Genomic DNA, 9,496 nt, shown 5'->3' with positions numbered 1-9,496 from the left:
ATGGGTTACAAAAAAAAAAAAAAAAACAAAAAAATCGATCATGGATTACAAGAAAAGAAAACAAACATTTCGATCATGGATTACAAAAAATTCTATTATGGGTTACAAAAAACCAAAAAATGCGATCATGGATTACAAAAAAACAAAAACAATTCGATCATGGATTACAAAAAAATCGATCAAGTATTACAAAAAAATCTATCATGGATTACACAAAAAAAAAAAAAAAAAAAAATTCCGTACGGACTCGCCGATTTCACTGTTCGGACTCGCCAATTCCGTACAGTGAATCGGCGATTCACTGTACAGAATCGTCCGGTTCTCTCTAAAACCGGACGATTTCCGATTTTTTAGGCGATCCGATCCCCTTTTCAGGATTTCCGAGTCGAACCAGGCGAATTCGGTTCGACTCGACGTTTTTTAAAACGCTGCTTACAACAGTTTAGTAGCATATTTCAAAACCTTAGCATCAGAGAATTTAACGGCTGACATTTCGCCACGTCAACATTTTTCTGAGCTCAAGATGAGAAATGCAACCGTTTGGTCCACTTGATCTGACGGCTGAGAGCGAGTTTTAAATATGCACAGAAGAATACCATGATGCATGTGCTGAAAAGCTCAGCAGCGTCCGATTGATCTATTGGAAGGTCATGAAAAGGGGAGAGCCCCAAAATGTGACCCTGACGGGAGTCTCTCTCTTAAATGATTTCTTGAATTTCATTTTTACAAATAAAAATAAAAATAAATATGTGTTGAGTTACCGATGAGGAGAAAAAAAATAAAATGAAACTACCTTATCATCATCATCATCTTTAGAGTTGTATCCCAACTATTTGAAGTCATCTGATTAGTTCAAGATTCATATGAAAAATAGTTTACATTGACTGCCAACCTAACACAACCATTCTCCTTTCCACATGCATGACCGACTTAGGCCCAACAATGGCAGAGTTAACATAAAAGAGAATATGAGAGTTAGTATTATTAGATTTTAATGGCATTTCAAATGAACTTCAAACAAATTTTAAGAGTGCATTTGAGTACCTAATAAATACTCAAATTTAAAGGTGTTAGAAGTTGTTCCAGTGCTAACCGAGTTTGAGATTTACTTAACCTTAAAATATAGAGTTATGGTCCACCTCTAAAATCTTTCAGAAAAAAGTTGTTTTGATGTTGGAAAAACATCTAATTGATCATCTCAACATTGAGATATATGGATAGAAAAACAAAAAAGAGATCTCAAATCCTAAAAATAGTACATCTTACAACACATCATCTGGACTGCCAATTTTCAAGATTTTCATGCATTTATAGATTTGTTTGATTTGAAGCTTTTTTGGTGTTTAACTTTTTATAATTAGCAATAAAAATAGATGTTTGCACCATTCTAAGAATTTTCGACACAAAAAATGTATCACATGACAAAGTTTGGAAGTGCACCTTAAAAATCATCTAAAGTTGCAATCTTATCGAAATGAATCCATTCGGGAGAGTTAAGATGTGGCACCAATAGGCAATAAGATGAGAGAGAGTAGACTCAGCTGAAATTTGGTCGTAAGAATGAATTCAATTTGAAAAACTCAGCTGAAATTAGGAAGAATTTTGCTAATACCTGATTTTATATATTATTTCCGAAAAATCCAATCCAAACCCGATCAAAGGCAATTCCCAACTTTTCATTGGCAATCAAAAGATCAATCAAACTTAAGGTTCCCAAATAGCCCAATAATTCTTTTGCAACTCCATCCAAGCCCAACCAAAGGCAATTCCCAACTTTAAGATCAATCAAACTTAAGGTTCCCAGTAGCCCAGTAATTATTTTCCAACTCCACCCAAAGCTTCTTCCAATGCTCGAGTTCACATATTCACAGTAAAAGATAAACACCCTCCAATTGGCTAAACCAGTCACATACATATTACATATTCAACCATGGACTTGTAATGTAAGAGATGCCTTAGAATAAAAGATAAAGAAGAGACGAGAAATTCCTCTATGGAACTGCTATAAAAACAAGTTGCTTACCTATACACCAACCATGAGAAAGATCTTGTTTTCTTGATTCTATATGGAAACCATTTAATAATTCTATTTTTCTCGCCCTAAGAATTCATATTTTTTCAAAGACTTTTTCTATGTCAGCAAGAAGCAAAGACCAATTTCTAAATGGGAAAATAAAAAATCAAGTACTTAAGTAATCATGTTAAAAGTAATTTAGGTATGAACCAATAATGTTGGTAAAGACCTCATTTTTAAAATTGACAAATTCTGTGATATTCCTGAACTCTTAAGACCACAATATCACAATAAACCCCCAGACCATAGACCACTATAGTCCATAAACCAACCCTGTGATCCAGAATCCTGCAAAATGCCCTATTTTAGTAAAACAATCATTAAAAATTGAAAAACACTTATTGTTTACCCAAATTTTGGCAGAAAGCATCACAAGAGCCCCTAAATCCCCCAAAACTAGAAATTTTCCATTTTGGGCAGTTTTGACCAGTGTCTCCCGTGCAACACCAATAGCGTTGGTGTCACCCAGCCCGGACTAATCCAAATTGGCTGATATTTAGTAGGTAGCATCTTGACGGCCCCTAGATCCCTCTAGAACTAGGAAGTTTCCATTTTGGGCAGTTTTAGTTTGGGTGACACTAGCAAGGTCACTTGGGCGACCTAGCAGCCCTGGCGGCACCAACAGGGTCGCTCAGGCGACCCAGCTACCCGAGCGACACTAGCAGGATCGCTCAGGCGACACCAGTAGTGTCACCCAGTGCAGACTGATCCAAATCGACTGATTTTTGGTAGGCAACATCCCGACGATCCCAAAATCACACTAGACTCGAATCTGCTAATTTTGAGCAGATTGGTCTGAGCGATGCTCCAAGTGTCGCCCAGACCCAACTGCCCCAAATTGGAAGTTTTCGCATGCCAACAACTCCCGGATCATTTTTGGCCAGATTCAATGAACCTGAACTATTTTGGTCTAGGCGACGCTTTCAGTGTCGCTCAAGCCTTGGACCACCAAAACGATAGTCCGGGCTGAAAAATCTTTTGGTTAGAATATATGATCCATTTCAGACGATTTTTAGCTTATGAAATGTCATTTCAAGACTTTTTAGACTCCTGAGAGTCTTAGACTCTAGAGACCATTTAGACCTAATTAGCTCTTGTGCCCAGAAAAACTTAAAGATTATGAAACCTGAGAAAAAACTAAACCTAGGAAAACCCTAGCTTTAGGCCACTTGCAGCCCTTAGATAAAGAAATCCATCCAACTAAGCAAAGGCCTGTTCAAAACCTGAAGAAAGATAAAGAGGGCGCATCGCATAAACTCAGCCAGTTCTAATACGAGTGAGGCCTTGAATCCTCGGGAGTCCGGGCCAACTGGTCCGGTCTGGTACGTTTTTACTCTTTCATGTGTTTCTTCTTATTTTTTGTTTATTTTATTAGAATTAAATTAGTCTTATTGCTTTTTACATAATATTTCATATTTCGAATCAATGTTGGCCCTGCCACTAACTTAAGAGCAGATCTGCTCACTTATGAGTAGATCTGACCTCGGATCATAATTTGATAGTCCCACTCTCTATTATCACTTTTAAAATCAGTTTGTGGTGTTCATATCTGAGGGATCTTCCTCTGGAGATCTTGTCGATTTACATCGTAAAATATGTTTTTTATGCATATTTCAATTCTAAAATATCAAATTTCTGGGCCTATTGGGCCAGGCCCGGTCAGGGTCTCTATACACTTTTTCGAGCTTACCAAGCCGAGCTGTTGGTGGGCATATTCCGAGCCAGCCCGGAATAGTTCTGGGCTTTCCTAAGCCTCGGACCGTGCTGGCCCGGATTGGCCCAGACCCTGTCCATTGGCAGCCCTAAAGGGGATTCGCTGAGTGTTGTCACCTAGTGTTTGGGTAATAGTAAGCCTCCATGAAGCTTAAGAAAGTATTGGCTTCAGGTGATGGATTTATGCAAAAATCAGGTGGTTGCTTTCAATCTTGTTTATAGGGAGGCTAATGAGAGAGCCAATTTTCTTGCTAAAGGTGGGGTCCAGGTTGATTGTTTGTTTATGTAAAAATCAAGTGGTCGCTTTCAATCATGTATATAGTTTTGGATTGCGAATCCAAATCCAAATATTTTAGATCACATCAAATCCGGATATGATGTATACTTTTTAGATCTAGATCCGATTCCAGATCTAGGTGGATTTGGACTCAATTCGAAAAATTCTCAACCCTATTATATAGTACTCTATTAATTTTAAAACATGCTAAAAGAAGGCTTTAGCTCGTCGATTCAAAGTCAAACCTGGAATTTATTATCACGGCATTGACCATCTTTAGTAGAGTTCTATTATTTATGTAGGCTAAGACATTATGTTGAGGAGTACAAAGAGCAGTTTTATAAAAACTAAGAAATTCATTTGATAATTATTCTTCATCCATATCACTTGGTAGAATTTTAATCTAACTATTAAGCTACTTCTTAACTTTAGGTTTGAAAATTGTGATTTTTTCGAAAGCCTCATCTTTATGTCGTAGCAAATGCGTACAAGTATAACAAGAGAAATCATCTATGAGAGGGATAAAGTATCTTTTCCCCTCTGTAAATTATTTAAATAACAATTGGTACTATGTACAAGCCCTGATAATTTAGTATTTCATTCCATCGATAAGAAAGTTTTTTTTGTTAATTTGACTTATACATATGTCTCGCATTTTTCATTTGATAAATCACCAATTCAGATAGTCGACCTAACTTGACTATTGATAAAGGGTGTGGTTTGTATAAGGCTGAGGCTCTAAACAATCAAAGTACGGCACACCTTCAAATAGTATTGAAAAATATTGTTTTAGCACTAGCAGTCTTTATAATGGCTTGAAATGTATTTTCATATCTAATTATAAAATTTAAAGCTTAAACATAGAGTAGATCAAGCAGATCTATGAACACATGAAAATCTTGAAAATTGGCGATCTAGAATAAACATTACAAGATGCATGATTTCCAAAACTTAAATTTTTTTTCTCTCATGTCCATATATTGAGGTCGAGATGATCGATTTGAGAATTTTTGGGAATCAAAACAGCCTCTTCTAGTGAATTTTTGAGGTACGCCTTAATTTGATTGTTTAGGGCTTCACCCTTGTATAAATTTTTTCCTATTTTAAAAGTCCTAATCTATCATGTCATATATTACAAGAACTCACTATATAAACAAAAGAATTATTTATTTCATTGTTCTAGTCAAGCTTGAGCATCCCATTATAAGGGTACCCCTTACCAATAAATTGATGCAAGGATGAAAAGGAAATAAAATAAATGACCACAAAAATAAAAGCTAAAAATAAATATTGAGAGAATGTACCTTGCTCTCATGATCCACTAGGAAATCCACTTCATAAGATCTCCTCACAATATCCAAAATAAATTCTTCTTCTATTCATTTTACTTATTTTTATCTAAGAGTTACCTATTAATAAAAGAAAACAGCCCTATAGATACCCCATCTAAATTTAATTTTCTTTCTAAAATGTAAAACCCTGAAGCACACAATTCCAATATACCATAGGACACACTAAACCATAGGCAATTACAAATTTTCCTAAATATGCCATATATCTCAAATATTTAAGTTAGGAAACCATATTGCCCAAAATACATAGGGCCAGAGTAAAGAGGAGAAAATGTCCCAAGATTCGTCAAATTTAGATTTTTAAAGCAAAATTTTCAAGGAAATATATCAAAACAAAAATCTAGAAAATCCTACTCTAATTGGAGGCGCCGCGCCCAACTGTGTGCGATGGAAAGTACATCACTGGACCCAAAGGGCTCAGCGACGCGGCTAGTTTTTTTAAAGTATTTTCGCCTATAAATAGGCTTTTTCCTAACATTTCAACACGTATACAAATGATCAAAAACTTTAACCCTAAACCCAATCATCCGGCCAACCCCAAACCTAGACTTAGCCTATTCAGATTCTAGATCTAGGACCATCCGCTTGCTAATTTCAGAGACGAAAACAACTCTTTTTTTATTAATTCAAAGCCCTAAATGTAAATTCACCGGCATCTCTATCTTCCTTGGAGTAAATTAATTCATATATGCAATCTCGAATATCGAGGAGCACATACACAATGATCTGTACCATTTGATCTGAGCTCAACTCTAAGTGTGGAGCCTGAGGGCCCGACCTTCTCGTACTTCCATTCTTAGTTACTTTTTGGTAAGTTATCGCTAATATATCCGCATTTTCAAGAAATTGGAAAAAATACCCCAACTTTTCAAAACCTCACCCACATCCTTTTGGTAAAATTTCAGACGAAAATGCCCTTTACAGTAGTCGTTGTACCGTAAAAACAATTACGGTCCTTTTATGATGTAATGTTATTTAAGAACATTACAGTACTGAGAGTACCGTAATGCTCATTACAGTACTCTTAGTGCCGTAATGGTTTTTTAGACCATTACGGTACTAAAAATACCGTAATGGTTTTTTTTGTTTCTTAATTATCGATTCATCCTACGGTACTCTTAGTACCGTAATGTGTTTTAAGACCATTACAGTCACAAAAAGACTGTAATAGTCCATAGTCCACTGGAATTCCATTAGACTTTAGGGTCTTTTTGTGACCGTAATGGCCTTAAAAGACATTACGGTACTAAGAGTACGGTAATGCTCATTACGGTACTCTTAGTACCGTAATGTTATTTAAAACCATTACGGTACTAATGTTTTTTTTTTTCCTTATCTTGGAGCATTACGGTACTCTTAGTACCGTACTGTTATTTAAAACCATTACCGTAATGGGTTTTTTTTTTTTCTCTTAATTATATCGATTGACCAATCTGGGAGCATTACGGTACTAAAAGTACAGTAATGGTTTGTTTTTTTTTTCTTAATTATATCGATTGACTAATCTTGGAGCATTACGGTACTCTTAGTACCGTAATGTTATTTAAAACCATTACGGCACTTTTAGTACCGTAATGAATTTTTTTTTTCTTGGAGCATTACGGTACTCTTAGTACCGTAATGTTATTTAAAACCATTACGTTACTAAAAGTACATAATAGTTTTTTTTTTTTTTCTTCATTATATCGATTGACCAATCTAGATTCTAGTATTAAAAATACCGTAATTGTTTTTACGGTACAACAACTATAAAAAGGGCATTTTCGTCTGAAATTTCATGAAAATGGGGCAACAGAGTGTGAGTGAGGTTTCGTGAAGTTGAGGGTTTTTTCCAATTTCTTTAAAATATGGGTATATTAGCGATAATTTCTCTTACTTTTTCTTCATATTTTTCATTGTCTTTTTGTTTCCATTTCCATTATCATTATCAATTTCTTTAGAAACTCACCACAAAGACAAGGCATTTTTAGTTTTTTTATTTATTTCAAATTAGTGTCTTGCCTGGCCCGCCAGTTGGAATGTGAGGGTAACATTGATCTACTTTCGACTTCCTCATGAACTCAACCTTAGCACGGTGGGACAACACTCACCACTTTATTTTTGGGGAAGTGGATTTCATGCATGCATAAAAGTGACAAATACTCTAAGGGCCTGTTTAGATGACAATTAATCTTATTGGTGCCAAATTTTTTATTAAAAATTAATACTATGCATAATGTTACATTGTTTGTTGTTTGGTGCATATTTTGTGTCATATATAATATTATTTAATTAATTAAATTTTCATAATTTTTTAATATTCTTAACAATTTCTTGCTAAAAATATGTCTTTTTTTAGTAACTACTTTGAATAAAGTAAAAAAAACTTTTCAAAAAGAAAACTTACATGCAAAATGGCTTATTTGCAATAACTCGTTATTGGGATTCCTTTTATTGAAGGGAAAGCTTTTTATGTGACCCCACCCCTTATAAATTGTATGCAACCCGACTTCTCAATGGTTTTATTTGAATGGATAGCTAGGACTGCTCAAGTTATAACGTTATACCAATTACTATTTGATTTTTAATTATTTTACAAAAATATTTTTTAGTGAAATTTGGGGCACCTCATCTTCTTATTGGGGAGCACCTAAAAAAAAAGAGGAAAATAAGTTTCTCATGAAAATAAATAACGAACATACCCATGAAAGTTTCATATGCATTATGGTGATTTTCTATCATATAAAATATTTTTTAATATTTTATCATGTGCGCCCTTGCCCTTGTCAAGTATATGCTATTAGATTCAGAGAAGATAGAAGAGCTAAGAAACAGTTTAGAGAGAAACAATCTCGATCAATTCTCATTAACACGGAATGAAACCCTAAAAGGGTTTTTATATAAATATTAATTTAATGTAAACCACATTATGCCTACACAAATATATAATGACAATAAAGGATAATTAAAAATTATATATTTTATTGTTGTATACATACTATTAATTTGACATCCATCTTCCATATGGGCCACTCACGAATAGATGAGAGTGCAATAAAAGCACGAATAGTTGTCATCCTAGCAACTAGAGCAAAAGTTTCTTCATAATCGATGCCATGCTCTTGGGCATAACCCGAAGCAACTAATCGGGCATTGTACCGATAAAGAGTGCTATTAGCTCGTAACTTGACTTTATAAACCCATTTACTACCAGTGACATGCTTTTCTGAAGGCAATGAAACTAAATCCCAAGTGTGATTTGCTGCTAAAGGTGCAATTTCATCATTCACAGCCATACGCCAGCATTGGAGGTTAGATGCATGAGAATAAGAAGATGGCTCATGAAACAATGAATTAGTAATGATTGCAAGAGATCAAGCATGATATGGGCTAACCATTGGTAAGTAAAGATGATAAGGTGGAACGAGCTTTCGTAGTAACCGTCAAAGGTGAACAGGACCAGTAGAAGGATAAACAACTAGATGTGATGCATAATTAACACTTGACAATGATGGCTCATCAAAGTTAATTACTGAATGTGCTGATCCCTGATTTTCATGAATATTGAGAAGGACGAATATCAAAGCTACGAAAAAAGGAAAACTCAGGCCCATGTGTGGTTGAATTAGGCAGTGGGCAGTGTTAGTGGAAGGGTATGTTCTTGAAAAATATAACATGTCGGGATATTCTAATATGATTACTAGAAGGATCAAAACAATGATATCCTTTTTTATTTGTTGGATAATCTACAAATATGCATTTGACATACTTAGGTGAGAGTTTATCACGGTTAGAAGATGGTAAAAGCACAAAGCATGTGCACTGGAACATTGTAAATGTGAGTAATCATGGGATTTTTTAAAAAGCTTTTAAAATGGTAACACATTTTGTAAAATCGGCGTAGGAAGAAGATTAACAAGATAGACAACAGTAGACATCGCTTCAGCCCAAATGTTCTTTGTGGAATAAGAGCTAATAAGAAGAGAATGAGTGATTTTAAGAATTTGGTGATGTTTTCATTCAACAACTCCCTTCTGTTCCGGGGTATGAGGACATAAATGTTGATGAATAATGTCATTTGTATGAAGATATGCTTGAAAT

The sequence above is a fragment of the Amborella trichopoda genome, chromosome 11 (assembly GCF_054954075.1).
Source record: "Amborella trichopoda isolate Santa Cruz 75 chromosome 11, AtrichopodaSantaCruz75HAP2 v2.0, whole genome shotgun sequence".
In the NCBI taxonomy this organism is placed as follows: Eukaryota; Viridiplantae; Streptophyta; class Magnoliopsida; order Amborellales; family Amborellaceae; genus Amborella; species Amborella trichopoda.
The sequence above is the reverse complement of the archived record's forward strand: the minus strand, read 5'-3'. Positions refer to the sequence as shown.